The sequence below is a fragment of the Vicugna pacos genome, chromosome 27 (assembly GCF_048564905.1).
Source record: "Vicugna pacos chromosome 27, VicPac4, whole genome shotgun sequence".
Taxonomy (NCBI): domain Eukaryota; kingdom Metazoa; phylum Chordata; class Mammalia; order Artiodactyla; family Camelidae; genus Vicugna; species Vicugna pacos.
Window position 1 is genome coordinate 1,519,830 of NC_133013.1, and position 17,156 is coordinate 1,536,985.

Sequence of the window (17,156 nt, forward strand, 5' to 3'; positions counted from 1 at the left end):
ATGTTGTACATGCTTTGGATTACTCTCATGGTTTACAAAATTTTATATTGAGCAGGAGTTGTTTTATTTTTTGTTCAGTTTAGTTTTTAAAAATAATGAATATATGTTTGGATAAAAAATTCTTTGATTTCTTCTGAGTATAGCTTTTTTGTGCTTTAGGTGAATTGTTACGAAGTGTCTCTATCTCGTGGCATAGGTAATTGTAAGCTTTCAAAGATTAATTTGGATTCACTACATAATTTTTCATACATAGTAAATACAGAATTTGGGCTGTGAAATCTCTCTCTTGGATAGAAAGAGGAACATATTAATGATCCCCATGTCCACATTTGTAGCTCATAAGTCAAGAAGAGACAGAAGAATTTCTAAGAGAAAATTGTTTTCCTTTTATGAGGGTGGCCACTTTTTTCTCTTAAATCCCATTTTGAAAGTCTTGATTTTATACTATTATGTCAGTCCTGTGTACTGTCACCACTTGGACCCTGACACTTCATCTCTCATCTCCATGTGGGCTTTTAAACCCAAGCCTCTAACTCATAATCCCAGAACTTGGCCCTCTCCAACCTCCATTTAGTGCTTTCCTGGAAATCCAAGGGTTATACATAGGTTTATTTTTCTTCATTTCTGATTGTTCTGTATCTCTGATACCTTGTGATTGCCGATATTTTAACCTTCTCTCTTAGCTATATTCCAAAGAGTATTTGTCAGATTTTACCCAGAATAGTTTTTTGTTTTTAATGAATTTTACTAGAATATTAGAAATGTTCTTATTGTCTTTCTCAATTGTTCCTTGCATTATGACGTCATGCCTTCAATCACCCTACTCAGTACTTTATTATACAGTTTCAATTCTTACTTGAATTTTAAAAAAAAATTTTTGCAAATCTGCATACAGTAATCAGCAGTATCATGCTGCCAGTTTTATGGAGAACTAAAGAATGATCTTTATTAAACCATGAAATTTAATTATATGGGGTTGTATTTATGTATAAATAAATGATAGTAAATATTCTTTCACTTTGTTCACTGAGACAGATCTCCTTTAAGAATTTGAGTAAAAACCAAAGGAAATAAATTGAGTTGATTAAGGTGCAGTGTAAAGTAAATCTAAAGAGGAACAGAAAAACATAACAACTGAAATATAGATTATTAAAGATGGACAATTATAAGCTTCAGTAGAAAGGTTAGTAGCCATTAACCTTTTATTTTAACTTCATTTACTGACCGCTATTTTATTTGACTTCCTTAAGAATGATGCAGTGCTTCTGATTGAGTCATTGATGACTTTCTTCACTTGCTTATTTCTCGGTGTATAAATAAATGGATCTAACAGGTGAAATGGAAGAAATGAGTAGTGAGACCACTTTATTAATAGTCACTTCTTCCTTGGCTGTAGGAATTATGTGGATGAACATGTACGCACCACAAGTGATGGAAACCACAATCATGTGGGAAGACAGGTGGAAAAGGCCTTTTTTCTTTGCTGGGCACATGGAAGTCCTAAAATTGTCTTGATGATTTAAGCATAGGATAGAATTACACACATAAGAGTAAAGTGAGGGTTGGCAAAGCACAGATTACAACAATTTGCTTGATGAACCATGTGTCTGAACATGATATTTGAGGAGGGGGAAATCATCACAGAGAAGGTGATCAATTTGACTCACAGAATTTCAGATTTAGCCCCAGACTAAGTGGGGGAGGTTATGAGCAACATTCCAGCCAACCAAGAGCAAAAAACAAGTCTCTGGCAAACTCTACTGTTCATCCATGTAGCTACAAATGGCATTATTTTATTTTCTTCTATGGCTGAGTAGTATTCCACTGTATAAATATACAACAACTTATTTATACAGTCATTTGTCAATGGACATTTAGGTTGTTTCCATGTCTTGGATATTGTACATAGTGCTGCTATGAACATTGGGGTGCATGTGTCTTTTGAATGAAGGTTCTGTCTGGATATATACCCAGGAGTGGGACTGCTGGATAATCTGGTAAGTCTATTTTTAGATTTTTGAGGAATCTCCATACTATTTTCCATAATGGCTGTACCAAATTACATTCCCACCAGTGTAGGAGGATTCCCTTTTCTCCACAGACTCTCCACCATTTATCATTTGTGGACTTTTGAATGATGGCCATTTCTGATCGGTGTGAGGTGATATCTTATTGTAGTTTTGATTTGCATTTCTCTGATAATTAGCGATACTGAGCATGTTTTCATGTGCCTATTGGCCATTTGTATGTCTTAATTGGAGAGTTGCTTATTTAGGTCTTCTGCCCATTTTTGGATTGGGTTGAAAGTAGATGCAGAAAAAGCACTGAATAAAATTCAACACCCACTTATGATAAAAATCTAACCAAAGTGGGTATAGTGGGAACATATCTCAACATATAAAAAGCTATTTATGATGAACCTACACCCAGCATAATATGTTCAATAGTGAAAACTTGAAAGACTTTGTGCTAAAATCCGGAACAAGGATGTTCACACTCACCACTTCCATTCAATATAGTATTGGAAGTCCTAGCCATAGCAATTAGACAAGAAAAAGAAATAAAAGGGATCCAAATTGGAAGAGAAGAGGTAAAATTGTCACTATATGTGGATAACATGATACTATATATAGAAAACCCTAAAGGCTCCAACAAAAACTTCTAGAGCTGATAAAAGAATTCAGCAAGGTAGCAGGATGCAAGATTAACATACAATTCAGTTGCATTTCTTTACACTAACAATAAACTACCAGAAAAGGAAAGTAAAGAAATAATCCCTTTTAAAATTGCATCCCCCAAATAACATACTTAGGAATAAATCTGGCAAAGCAAATGAAAGACTTATACATAGAGAACTACAAAACATTGTAAGAAAATTAAAGATGACTTAAAGAAATGGAAGGACAAGCCATGCTCTTGGACTGGAAGAATTAATATTGTTAAAATGGCCATCTTACCCAAAGCAATCTACAGATTTAATGCAAACCCTATCATATCACCCAGGACATTTTTCACAAAACTGCAACAAACCATCCTAAAATTTATATGCAATCACAAAAGACCCAGAATTACCAAAGCATTATTGAAGAAGAAGACCAAAGCTGGAGGAATAACCCTCCCAGACTTCAGACAATACTACGGAGCTACAGTCATACATGGTATTAGTACAAAAACAGACATATGGATCAAGGGAACAGAATAGAGAGCCCAGAGGTAAACCAACAGACCTTTGGTCAACTAATTTTTGACAAAGGAAGCAAAAACATACGATGGAGTAAAGACACTGACTTCAGAAAATGGTATAGGGAAAATTCGACCGCTGCATGTAAATCAGTGAAGTTAGACTACCCCCTCACACCATACCCAAAAATACATTCAAAATGGCTTAACAACTTAAACATAAGATAAGATACTAGAAACCTCTTAGAAGAAAACATAGGCAAAACATTATCTGACATACACCTCAGCAGTGTTCCCCTAAGGCAGTCTACCCAAGCAACAGAAATAAAAGCACAAATAAACTAATGGGACCTAACTGTACTTAGAAGCAGAGGCCACCCCCAGGTCACACTGTGGGAGAGATGGGAGCAAATGAATGGCTCCCAAGGGGCAGCCCCCCTCCTCCTGCAGCTGCTACTGCCACCACCTCCCAAGCCCCCTGAGCACACTGAACCCACTGTATTACCAAACTGGGTATAGAGGGAACACATCGCCAACAGAATCAAAGCAATTTGTGACAAACCTACAGCCAGCAGAATACTCCACCAAGAAAAGCCGGAAGCCTGTCTGCTAAAATTGGGAACAAGACAACGATGCCCACGCTCACCACTTCTACTCAACAGAGTATTGGAAGTCCTCGTAGAGCAATTGGACAAGAACAAGAAAGAAGTGGGATCCACATTGGAAAAGAAGAGCTAAAACTCTCTATATCTGGATGACATGATATTATACATAGAAAACCCTAAAGGGCTTCACAGGAAAAAAATTGACTAGAGCTGAGGAAAGAATTTGGCAAGGTAGCAGGACACAACAACAACGCACAGAAATCAGTGGCATTTCTTGACACGAAAGTAATAATCCCTGTTAAAATGGCATCCAAAACAAGACAACACTTAGGAATACATTGGACCCAGGAAGTGATAGACTTCTACGCACAGACCTACAAAACCCTGGCGACGGAAATTAAAGAGGACTTCAAGAAATGGAAAGACACCCCATATTCTTGCACTGGAAGAATTAATCATGTTCCAATGGCCACACTGCCCAAAGCAAGCTACAAATTTAATGTGATCCCTATCAAATCACCCAGGACATTTTTCACAGAACTACAAAAAAGCATCCTAAAATTTACATGGAATCACAGAAGTCCCGGAATGACCAAAGCATTCCTGAAGAAAAAGAATGAAGCTGTAGAAATAAGCCTCCCAGACTTCACACAATACTACAGAGCTACAATCAAAACAGCACGGTATTGGTCCAAAAAGAGACACATGGGATCAGTGGAACAGGACACAAAGTCTGGAAATAAACGTATGCTCAATTAATCGATGATAAAAGAGGCAAGAATATACAACGGAGGAAAGACAGTCTCTTCAATAAGTGGTGCTGGGAAAACTGGACAGCTACCTGTAAAAGACTGAAATTAGAACATTCTCTGACAGCACGTACAAAACTAAACTCAACATGGATGAGAGACCTCAACATAAGACCAGATACCGTAAAACTCCTAGAGGAAAACACAGGCACAACACTCGCGGGTGGACATTACAGCCATGTATTTTTTTGAACCAGCTCATGGAGTATTGGAAATAAAAGCAAAAATAAACAAATGGGATCCCATTAAACTCACAAGCTTTTGCACAACTAAGGATACCATCAACATAATGAAAAGACAACCTACACAATGGGAGAAAAATCTTTGCAAATGATGTGACTGACAGGAGACTAGTTTCCAAAGCATACAACCAGCACATATGCCTTAATACCAAGGAAACAAGCATCCCCATCCAAAACTGGGCACAAGACCTAAACAAGCAATTCTCCAAGGAAGACACACAGATGGCCAACAGGCACAGGAAAAAATGCTCAGCATCGCTACTTGTCAGAGACATGCAGATCAAAACTGCAATGAGGTATCACATTACACCAGCCAGAATGACCATCATTGAGAAGTGTGTGTGAGGGTGTGGAGAAAATGGAACCCTCTCACACTGTTGGTAGGAAAGTAGTTTGGTGTAGCCATTATCAAAAACAGTATGGAATTTCCTCAAAAAACTAAAAATAGACTTACCCTGTGATCCAGGAATCCCACTTCTTGGTATATATTCAGAGGAAACAGCAATGTGAAAAGACACAAGCACCCCAATATTCATAGCACCACTATATAGAACAGCCAAGACATGGAAGCAACCTAAATGAAACAGATACTGGATTAAGATGTGGTATATTTATATAATGGAATACTACTCTGCCATAAAAAGATAAAATAGTGCCATTTGCAGCAATATAGTTGGAACTACAGATCGTCATTCTCAGTGAAGTGAGCCAGAAAGAGAAAAATACCATATGACATCACTCATATGTGCAATCAAAAAAAAAAAAAACAAGACACTATGAACTCATCTACAAAACAGAAACAGATTTGCAGACTTAGTGACTAATCATGATTACCAGGGAAAGGGGGTGGGAAGAGATAAATTTGGGAGTTTGAGATTTACAAATATTAGCCACTAGTTATAAAATAGATTTTAAAGAAAGTTTCTTCTGTATAACACAGAAACCTATGTTCAATATCTGGGAATAACTTATAATAGAAAAGTGGCTACAGCCACCAACTGAGGAAGCAAGGGATGAAAGGAGAGTAAGCCATGGAGCCCAGTCCTCCTAAAGTCCTTTCCCGCTGCTGACGCTGCCCCCTGACCACACTGCGCCCTGCTCCCAGGAGCAGGCTGACATGAAGACATGCTTCCTGTGAGCCTAGGGCAGCAGAGGCCGCCCCTAGGACAGGCCCCAGGGGATATGGGAGCAAGTCAACCCCCTCCCCGCCGCCGAGCTCTAACTGCACCCTGCCTGTCTCCCAGGAGCCAACTGACCTGGGAAAATGTGTCCCCTGAATCTGGGACACTGGCGGGGAGAGGGGTGCTGCCCCCTGGCAAACTAGTCGATTTGTCCCCATCTCCCCTTCAGCTTGGCCTGGGGGCAGTCTCTGCTGCCCCTGGCACGTCCCCAGGTGAGCCTGCGCTCGGGAGGCGGGCGCTGTGTGGTCGGTGACAGCAGAGGCAGTGGCAGGGTTTAGGGTTCTGCCCATGTCAGCCTGTGGATTTGCTTCAAACTCCCCCATGGCCTGTCCTAGGCTTGGCCTCTGCTTCCCCAAGTTCGTGGAGCTCAGGTTACAGGTCAGCCTGCTCCTGGAAGGTGGGCGCTGTGCTGTCAGGGAGTGGCAGCGGCAGCGATGGCGGGATTGGGGCTGCCTGGTGAGAGCGCGGGGGTTTGCTACCATTTCCCGCTGTCGCTGCCGCCGCCCCAGCACACTGACCGCACCGCGCCCGCCTCCCAGGAGCGGACCGACCTGTAACCTGGGTCCTGCAAACCTGGGGCTTTATTGGCCGCCCCCAGGCCAGGCTGTGGGGGAGATGGGACCAGACCCCTCTCCCAGCTGCCGCGGCGGATATCACCGCCTCCACCTCCCAGGTGCAGGCTGGCTGCGACACATGCACCGCAGCGCACATGGAGAAGCAGAGGCCACCCCAGTCCAGGCCGTGGTGGAATAGGGAACAAATCCAGGGGCTTGCACTGGACAGCCCTCATCCCACCTCAGTAGCCACTGGGGCCACTGCCGCACCACACTCGCCTTCCGGGAGCAGGCCATGGCCTGAGGGCCAGCCGGATGGTCCCCAACACCCCTCAGCCTGTCCCCACTTCATCGCGGGATACCCCCTCACTCAGAGTGCACCCTACCTGGAGCTTATACCCTCACCCCTTACTCTGGGGTGGGGCGGGGAATTCTGGGCTCCACCATGGCGACTGCCACCAGTGGGAGATCAGGCCTAGTGTGCCACAGCACAGCCAATGTCTGAGGCTACAGGGCACAGTGGTTACACATATTTAAGAAATCAAAATGATAATTAGTCCATTGGTGGCCTTATTATTGTTATTATTTTTTAGAGTCATATGGCATTTCTCTTTCTTTCCCGTCCACTTCCCTTAGAGTGACAATCTTCAGGTCCATCTGTATTGCTGCAGATGGCATTATTTTCTTCTTTTTGTATGGCTGAGTAGTGTTCCATTGTATATATACCACATCTTCTTATCCAGTGACCTGTTGATGGACATTTGGGTTGTTTCCATGTCTTGGCAATGGCAAATAGTGCTTCTATGAGCACTGGGGTGCATGTGTCTTTTTGAATTTTATTTCCCTCTGGATATATGCCCAGGAGTGGGATTGCTGGATCACATGGTAGGTCTATTTTCAGTTTCTGAAGGAACCTCCATACTGTCTTCCATCATGGCTGCACCAATCTGCACTCCCACCAGCAGTGTACGAGGGTTCCCTTTTCTTAACACCCTCTCCAGCATCTATCATTTGTAGACATCTCAATGGTGGTCATTCTGGCTGGTGTAAGGTGATATCTCATTGCAGTTTTGATCTGCATGTCTCTGACAACTAGCAATGCTGAGCATTTTTTCCTGTGCCTATTGGCCATTTGTAGGGCGGTAGGGTGGCAGGGTGGTAGGGTGGGCCCAGGGTGGGCCCACCCCTTCATTGGGGAGTTGCTGGGTCATAGGCTGTGTTTTCCATAGTGGCATCCAGTTTATACTCAGATGAGCATGTGTGAGCTTCCCTTGCTCCACAGTCACCAAGCACCTGATGTCCCACTTTTCATTTTGTCTGTCTGCTGGCTTTGTGATGGATTCTGATGGAGGTTTTAATTTGCATTTCCTTGGTGGCCAAAGAGATTGGGCATCTTTTCATGCTAACTGGCTATTTGAAAGAATTTTCTAAAGTACTTATTTAAGTCATTTGCTGGTTTTTTGTTTTGTTTTGTTTTTTGTGGTTTTTTGGTTTGTTTTTTTTTCTGTCTGTTGGCATGTCTATCTTACGGATTTTTACAAGTTATTTTCCATATGCAAGCTTTCAGTTGGTTACACGTTTTGTAAATATTTTTTATTCTGTGGGTTGTGTTTCACTCTCCATCTTACTCTGTTTGGACTGCTATAACAAAAGCACCATAGACTGGGTGGCTTCGACAACAGACGGTGACCTCTCACAGTCCTAGAGGCTGGCAGTCTAAGACCAAGGGACGGGCAGAGTCCATGTCTGGTGAGGAGAGGCTGTTTCTGGGTCATAGTCTGCTGTGTCCTCTAAGGAGCTCTGGCGTTCCTGTTATAAGGGCACTAGTCCCATTCACAAGGGATCCATCCTCGTGACCCAGTCACAAATGTTCTTAATTGTAATGTGGTCCTGTGCATTAATCTTGTTTTATGGTTAATGCTGTTTGTGTCTTGATTAAGAAAAATCCCCCTAGCCTGAGGTCATGAAGATATTTTCCCGTTATTTTGTAAGAGCTTTATTTGCCTTTCACATTCAGGTCTATAATCATCAGAGTGATTTTTGTGTGTCTGTACGGATTAGGGTGTATTTAGGTTTTTTTCCGTGTAGACAGGTGGTTGTCTCAATGCTGGTTACTAAGAAAATAATTTTTTACCCACTATTATAGAGCCACATTTGATATGTATCAAGGGTCATATATAAAGAAGGGTCTATTTCTAGATTCCCTATTCTTTACTGTTGGTTATTTTTCTAGCTTTATGCCAAGAGCACTCTGTTTTAGTCACTATAACTATAAACATTCTCAGTACATGGTAAAGGAAGTCTGTTCATCTTATCTTTAAGAATATCTCGACTATTCCTGGGCCTTTTTAATATTATCATGTAAATTTTAGCAGAGTTTGCCACAAAAAAAGTTTGTTGTTTCTTCTTTTTCTTTTTTTTTTAATTAAAGTATAGTTAATGTACAATATGGTGTAAGTCCCTGTTGGATTTTTGATTGGCATTTTATTAAGTCTATAGATCAGTTTGAATCTTTCAGTTCATGAACATGGTATACTTCTCCATATATTTGGGTCTTTTTAAATGTCTTTAGTCTTTCCCATTGACTTTTGTCTTCTTTCTTTTCTAGGTATTTTTTAATGCTATTTTTATTTTAAAATTTAATATTCTATCTGCTAGTATATTTTGAAATTCAATTTTGATTGGTTTTTTAAAAATTCACCTCCTTGTTTAATTCTTACTAATTCTCATGTTTTCTGATGTCTTTAAGGTATAGTCATATCACTGGCAATTAGTGACAGTTTGTTTCTTCCTAACCCTTGTAGCTTTCCCCTCCCCGTCCGCCTTTCCTTTACTGCACTGGCTAGGACCTCCAGTAAACTGTTACATGGTGATGGTGATTGCAAGTGTTTTTTTTAAAGGACTGAAAAAAACAAAATGGAACATGCAAACCCTAATCCAGAGAAAATCGAGCCAAATTCTGCATTGAGGTCTGTCTTAACTATGCAGCTCTGGGTTTGGGGTTTTCCTTCTTGGTTTTTGTTTGTTTGTTTGTTTTTTTACCATATATATTTCATTGTGTATTGCTAAAAGATAATGTTTCTTTTAAAGACTATTACATCTAAAAAATGAATAAATCCTTATAATCACATTTCCCCCAATTGTTTCATTAAAGGGGCTTAAAGGTTGGGCATTAGACGGTGTATATAGTTATACAGTTATAATGATATATTCATCTACTGTGCCTCCCTGATTCCCACACCTCAGAGAGATTGTGATTTATCCAGAATCCCACATCAAGTTGCGGTTAGAATTAAGGGTGCATTTGGAAGTGGAAATACCTTCCTTTCCTGAATTTTAAGCCCTTTTTTGTGCTGCCACTTTAGTGTTTTTGTTCATCGCAGGTTCCATCTTGAGCATCCCGCCCCCTCCTCCAGCTGTGCCTAGGAATTCTTGAATTTGTCTTCTTTCTTTAACTGTAATTCAAGTTCTCAGCCTGATAATATCTAATCCGTGTCAAAGTCCTTGAGCCCCACCTTCCAGTTTACCTTGTCCTTTTCTAAAGTGTCCTTTGAAAGCTCTTTATCCTGAGTAATAATTCTTTTACTCTAAGAGAAAGTGGCAGCCATGAACCGCATAAGCATGAGAATTTGTCTGAAATTTTTAAAAAATTTTCAGATTGATTATTACAAAAGTAATCACTTATTTAAAAAGTAAATAAGTAATATATTTGTTTTAAAATTTTCAACAATGTGGAACTATATGAAGTAAAAACCGACTGTACCATGGTCCTGCCCACTTCTACCTCACTCCTTCCTCAGTGGTAACAATTGTTAAGTTTGCACATCTCATTCTAAACTTAACCTTAAATAGATACACCCAATATATTATATATACTTGTATACATACATAGTTTTTTGTTCTTTGAAGATACTCAAAAAGGTTTTACTTATGCTACAGAGCTTTTATTTATGCAACAGTCAATGTATTTTACAGGAAAGGTATTCTTCCCCTTGCAGTTAGTGCTGGATAGCTGTCCTTTTCATTTTTCCTGTATGACTATGTTGTAAATCAGGAAAAACAGGTTAAGAGAGTGCCTACAAATACCAGGAAGACTTGTAGGTAGATTTCCACTTCATATAAAGGCATAAAAGGATGTAAGTAGTATGGAAACTAAACCATTTATAAATGCCATATAGCATGCATTTTTGAAAAGTTTTTGTTTGTTTGTTTGTTTTTTTAGTGGAAGTACTGGGGATTGAATCCAGGAATTTGTGCATGCTAAGCATGTGCTCTACCACTGAGCTATATCCACTCCCCCCTTAAAAGTCTTAAAATAGAACTTAACCTACCAAAGTACCCAAAAGGACCAAATTTACAATTAGTATAGCAAAGTTAGCTTGTTTGAAAGTTAGCTTTTCTTGTTAAAAAAATCATCTTCAAGAAAATTTGAGAAATACAGAAAACAGAAAAAAAAACCTACGCATGGTCATATCATAAATGTTAATAGCCAGACTCAGGCAGATTATGGCAGTAAGTAGTCTGGATTTCTTTCTCAGAACCCTTTCCTCCAAATCCCAGGTGGGATTTTATAAGAAGGTCTCTCTGAGGCTCAAACTTATTGCAATATAAAAACTTAATTTAATCTAATTTTTAAAAGATCCCAAATAACTAAAATGTACTAGACAAACTGAATAGAATTTCTCTCTTCTCTTTATTGCCATGAGTCCTCTCTTTCCTTCTCTTGCTCCCAACTTTCATATAAACGCACTGAATTGGAGTAAACCTTAGGGTTGGCCCGTTTGGTATTTAGGAAAACAAGTTTTACCAAGTCCTTTGGCATCGCTTCTAATGAATAGAACATTTTTGTTTTGTGGCCCTGCAGCAACATAGTATTTCAGAAGGAGAATCTCCTAGCCTAGAGGAATCCTCTGAGAGCCGGCCGTAACAATTTGAACTCAGCTTCAATGAGCATCCGCTTTTTTTTTTTCCCGCTCCTTTTGGAATGACAGTTTGAAACGTTAGAAAAAGTTCATTTCTGAATTTTATAAAATTTCTAGCAAAGAGACAACTGAAGTACCCCTCGAAACACATTTCACCAAAAACCTTTTTAATTTTTTTTTTTTTGAGCATAACAAAATCTTTGTGAGGTAGGAAAAGCAAGAAGTTAGGAGAGAGGAAAGCCTCCCACCTAGGAAATCTCTCTGCGTATTTCCTAACTAGCTGCGGTACTTGGCACGGTAAGTGCCTTTCTCCTCCAGCCTGGACGTGTTGCTGGCTCGCTCCTCCAAGGAAGGGAACGAGATGCTGCGGGGTTTAGTAACGGTTCACTTAAAATGGATCCGCAGCGCAAGTCTGCAGTAGCACATTCAGCTAATGAAGAACAGGCTTCTGCATCAAGTCTCTGGACGCCCCTGGTAACTTCCAGTTCTGTCGTTAGGGTTCACCTGACGTTGCTATATAAAAATTAGCACACTGATCCTGTAAAGCCCGCCACCTCGCCAGCGTCGCTCCCATTCTTCCCCTGCTGCTGGGAGCGGGGGGCCTACCCTGTGCCCGCGCCGCGCTCGCTGCAAGAAGGGGTGGCACTCCCAGCCTGTCGGTCCCCGGACTTAGTCACCGTCACACGTGTCGCAGGGCGGCGCGGTTGACGGGAGCCGCCTGTCGCCCGGGAACCGGCGCGCGCCGGTGACGTCACGGCGGAGGCTGCGCCGCGCGCCCGTTATGGCGGCTCCTGGGGCTGCGGCGGAGCGGCAGCGAGCTCGCCGCCCCGACCTCTACCGGCGTAGGCCATGGACGCCGCCGCCGCCACCGGCCTCTTCCTGCCCTACGACGGGGGAGGAGACGCCATCCCGCTGCGGGAGCCGCACGAGCGAGGTAAGCGGGCGGCGGTCCCCGTCCCGCCCGTCCCCAGCGCTCCCGCCGTGGCGCCGGTGGTCGCGGCCTCCGGCGTGCGTCCAGGTGCCGCGGGCTCGGCCGCTGCCGGGCACCGCGCAGGCGGCGCTCAGGAGCAGCGCTGCCTGAGTCCTAGAGCGCTCCGGCGGCGGTGACGATGAGCACGCTTCTGTATTAACGCAATTTCATACACGTTCAAGTGGTTAGCTACAGTGCCTGCCACAGGGCTCTCGTAAGAACTTACTCGATGAAAACATAGAGGATAATTTTCACACGTCAGAAAAAATAATAGTAGTTTGTAAAAACCAGAAAAGCGCCCAGCATTCATGTAAACCGTTTGGCAGGCACTGCCAAAACTGATTACATGTTAAACTGCCTTTTTTTTTTCATTTTTCTTAGACTGATTATTCTAAAAATAGGCTTACAGTTCTAGAAAGATACTTGAACCGCCAGAAAAATCTCTTAGCTAGATGACTTCGTTTATGAGGCACATTAGTTTCAATTTCCTGCATGATGTTGTAAACTCATTTTATGGTTTAATCTGAACTTTAATTTATGAAGAAAATAAGGAAGTCATGATTTTCCTGAGCGTGTTTAGCCTCTTTTATTTAAAATAGGATTTGTATTCTGAGAACACTTTTTTTAAAGCATTAAGTTCCATTAGGATTAAAAAATGGTAACATACCTAACAAATATTTATCGGTTGCACTGTGTCTACCAGACCAGACAGTATTAGGCTCTGAACAGTGGCAACATTATTTATATATATCCTGTAGTATTCTGTTGCTAGTAAAAGCTTGATTTTCAGATTTTGAGAAAAAATATATGACGATCATGTTACGTATGTTGTGCTTTCTGTTAGTTACCTTCTAGTAAAATACATTTATGTATATATAAATTATTCTGGTGCATTTGGGGAAATATCTAAAAGCACAAAGAAATTAAAATTTAATAGTCTTAGCACCCAGAATTGTTGGGTTTGTTAGTTTTTCCAGTTCAAATGTGTTCCTAAGCTCTCCTTTTTCCTCTGTTCCCATGATTCCTTTTTTTGGTAAGGCTTTCTTTAAACAGGAAGCTACGTGAATGAATGGTGACCGTTAAAATGTCACAGTATTTGTTAATCAGTAATTAAACTGTGTTTTCTCTGAGCTATTATAACATTTGTTTGTTGATTTATAATAAACCAGAAGACCTGGGCTTAGGACGTTTAAATTCCTAGTGTTAAATTTGACCATCTTGGACAGAATGTATATATGGACCCCACCTCTGCATGGGAAAGAAGTCATAGCTTATATGAGAGTAGGCATGGTTACTGGTATGGTTATTACTAAAATATAAGCTCTTTATTTCTGTTATATTTTCATAAATAGTCCTTCAGGAATTTTGCTCAAGGTGGAAATCAGTCCCACTCTTGGCAGCCTAAGCAGATTCCTTATCCTTTGATGAGCACTTACTCAGTTAGCAGAAGCCAGTGTTATTTGAAAGTAACATTGTGTCTTTGTAGTGCAGACCAAGCTGGGAATTAGGCTCACTTGACTCTACTGTAGTATGCTCGTATCTATGGATTCGAGGTTATTTGTTATCCATAGTTTATGACCTTTTGTGGCCATGGGTCAAAACAAAGGAACTGGAGATGTGGAGACAGGCAGCTAACATAAATAAAGAAGAGGAGTCAGCTTCCCTGTGAGGACAGAATTAGAATGACTAGAAACATCTCTTGGGGCTGATCAAGAGTGAGGAGATAGATAATCAAAGTATAAAATTGTAAAGCATAGCAGCAAAGTAAACACGACCCTTTAGTGAATCCCTGAGTGCTGGAGTTAGGGATTACCTTTGTGGAGCAAACTAAATTTGATGCCACTTGTCACAGTGAGATGGTAAGTGATGAAGGTTCCTATTTAAGTGAGTAATAGTAACACTGGAAATGCACGGAGATTAGAATTTGTTAATATATTGCTGGTAGATCAGAAATTAAGGTGACATTTTAGAAATTAGTATCTTTTGGGGTATATTTCCTGTACAGAAAGTTAAGTTCTTTCATAAAATGTCTCTTACAATTTTATCAGGGAAAATAACCTTTGGTTTATTTAGATTTTAAGTTTTATGCTCTTTCTTCCCTGTTAATGACGTTTAGGTAGCTTGGAGGTTGAATGACTCTAACAGACCCTTAGAGTGGTTTGATTTGGGGGACCTTCAGCATCATTTAAATATTTCTTGTTTCATTGGAAGTGTTTATTGAGCTCCTGCATCTGAAAGCTACTATCGGGTGCTGTGGAGAACCCATGGTGGTAGTAATAGTGAAATTAACAAGAGCTAGTACTTAGACGCTGTTGTGAGTGCTTTATGTGTAGGAATTCATTTATGTGTAACAAGACATTAATCCTCGTCACAGATCGTGAAGTAGGAACTGTTACAGTCCCCATTTTTGAGCGTTATCCAAGTCAGTGGAGTTTGCACGTGCACATGGGGATTTGATGGGCATCCCTGGTGGAAAGGGTAGCAGCGCACGTGCTCTGGTGGGAGGGAGTGCCTAGTGTGCTGTTCGCTGGTCTGCGCCTCAGTAGAAGGGGTGCTTCAGGAGGGAAGAGGCCCAACCCTAGAGGACCTTGAAGGCCAGGCTTGTAGCAGTCTCAAACCACAGCAAGTGTGGCTTTCCTTTTGAAATAAAGTTTGAGGTCTTATTTTTTGTACATTTCTACCTGAAATCATTTCTTGACATCCATTAGCATAGAGATCTATTTAAGTAAAGCTTTTTTCTTCCTGTTATAATAGATGAATTTGTTCATTTTTATTCCCTCCTAAAAGTATCAGTAGTTAGCACTTTTTGCACATTATTTGGAAATCTAGGTGTTAGATGATATTCTTAAAGCCACAGAAGCAATCCTATAGGTTCTTTGTAAAATGATTTTGGGATTCAGGTCCTTAATATACTTTTAGTCAACTACAAAACTGAGCCTCTTCTTACAAATTATTTCATCTAAAGTGTCTATAAATTAAAAAGACAAATAGAGATTATTTGAGATCAGAAACTCTTTGTATTCTAAAATAGTATAAAACAAAACTGTGTTTAAGTTTACTTTGGCCACAGTATATGGATTTAAAATCTTCAGTAAAATGTGGTTCATATACTGCCTGTCGTTCTATTTTCTAAAAATAACTGGCACTCTTAGTATGATTAATTTTATACCATCTCATAGCTTGCTGTGGTTAAAAATGCTTTGTGTTTCAAAGTATCAAAACGTGAGCAGATCTCCTGCCACGTAGATTAGATTTGGGATTTTGCCTGTTTTCCCAGCATTGGAGTCTCTGTTTTGTGCTGATATGAGGCCACAGGAGACTGGTGGCTTCAATTGTATTTTAAAGTTTTGTTTCTGTTTTTCAATAGACATGTTTAATTTGTAGTTTTTTGCAGTTCTTTACAACCTTAATTAGATCAAAATGGATTTGCTTTAGTTTATCAATTTATTCCTGCCTCCATTTAAAAGAGCAAGTTTCATGAGTCTTCTAATTTATGTGATTTACAAATCACTTTACATGCAGAGGTCCTAAACAAACGTGGAACTTGTTTTCAGTTATGCTGATGTCTTAATATCCGCTTTATCACCCTAGCCTACAGATACGGCCTTTTTATTTTCAAGTGTCGATAGAATGGAGAAGGAGACAGTGAATTGGGTAATTCAGCATCACCACTTACTGATTGTGTATCCTCTGTCAACTCTGGGATTTTGATGTCAAGCAGGACTCTGTGGGCTTCCCCCCAACCCCTGCCTCTTGTTTGTAGAACACCTGAGGTCTCCCAGGCCTCCCTGAGTCATAGAAGAGCAGACTCCAGCAGCTGATAGGACAAGCCTGCAGGCACTAGGGGAATGACGATTTTGAACACCTGTCTCATTGATTAACTGAGATTACTCCCCCATTTCCCTTTAAAATTTTCATGGCTCAACAGAATCTTTGGAGATGGTTTCTTGGGGGGACATACTGGGTCCACCAGGTTGCAGGCATTCTGACTAAAAGCAACTTTCCTTTTTGTTACCAAAGCTGTTGCCCCCAGGGTCATACCCCTGCCCCTCCCTGGACTACAAACCAGTTACTATTATCTAAGTCTCAGGAGGCAGCTTCAGAGAGAAGACACAGAACCTGTTAGAACCAAGATGGCAGAGGATCTGGCTTCCAGTGGACCTTGGGCCTCCTTATATGCTCGTGGTAATGTGTTAAAGACATACCCACCAGTGCCACAACAGTTGGCTGTTGCCATGACAACAACCAGAAAGGCCCATACAAGGGCTGACTGGCTCCATCACACCCAGAAGGAGGACATGATGGCAGAAACCTCCCATAAAAGTCCACATGGCCCGACCCAGGTGGAGCTGTCTCCACCAGCCAGCTTGGCTGCCGGCTCCCCACTCAAGCGCCTTTTCCTCACTTAAGCACTTTTCTTCCCTTCTCCCTTCTCCAGCACTTTCCTTCCATTTCCTCGTTTCCTCGGTTGAGAAAGAAAGCAGCTTTTGCTGTGTCCCTCTGCTTCAGCTGTGAATTCTTTCCAGCTGACAGGGAAGATCCCACCTTTTGTGGGGTCTCCATCCTAAGGAGGAGTCTTCTGCTGCTGACAGTTGGCTTTACCTTCCAAGTCTTTGCAGTTTAAGTAGACAGCAGTTAAGTGTGACTGGGGGTGGTGGGATGAATTTAAAGAGCAAATGCTGCATTACCTTCG

General features: G+C 41.1%; 1 pseudogene; it reads right to left on the reverse strand.

Annotated features, from left to right (window-relative positions):
* Positions 1–1,213: 1,213 nt before the first annotated feature.
* On the reverse strand, positions 1,214–1,768 carry LOC102530008 (olfactory receptor 6C2-like; annotated as a pseudogene).
* Positions 1,769–17,156: the final 15,388 nt, after the last annotated feature.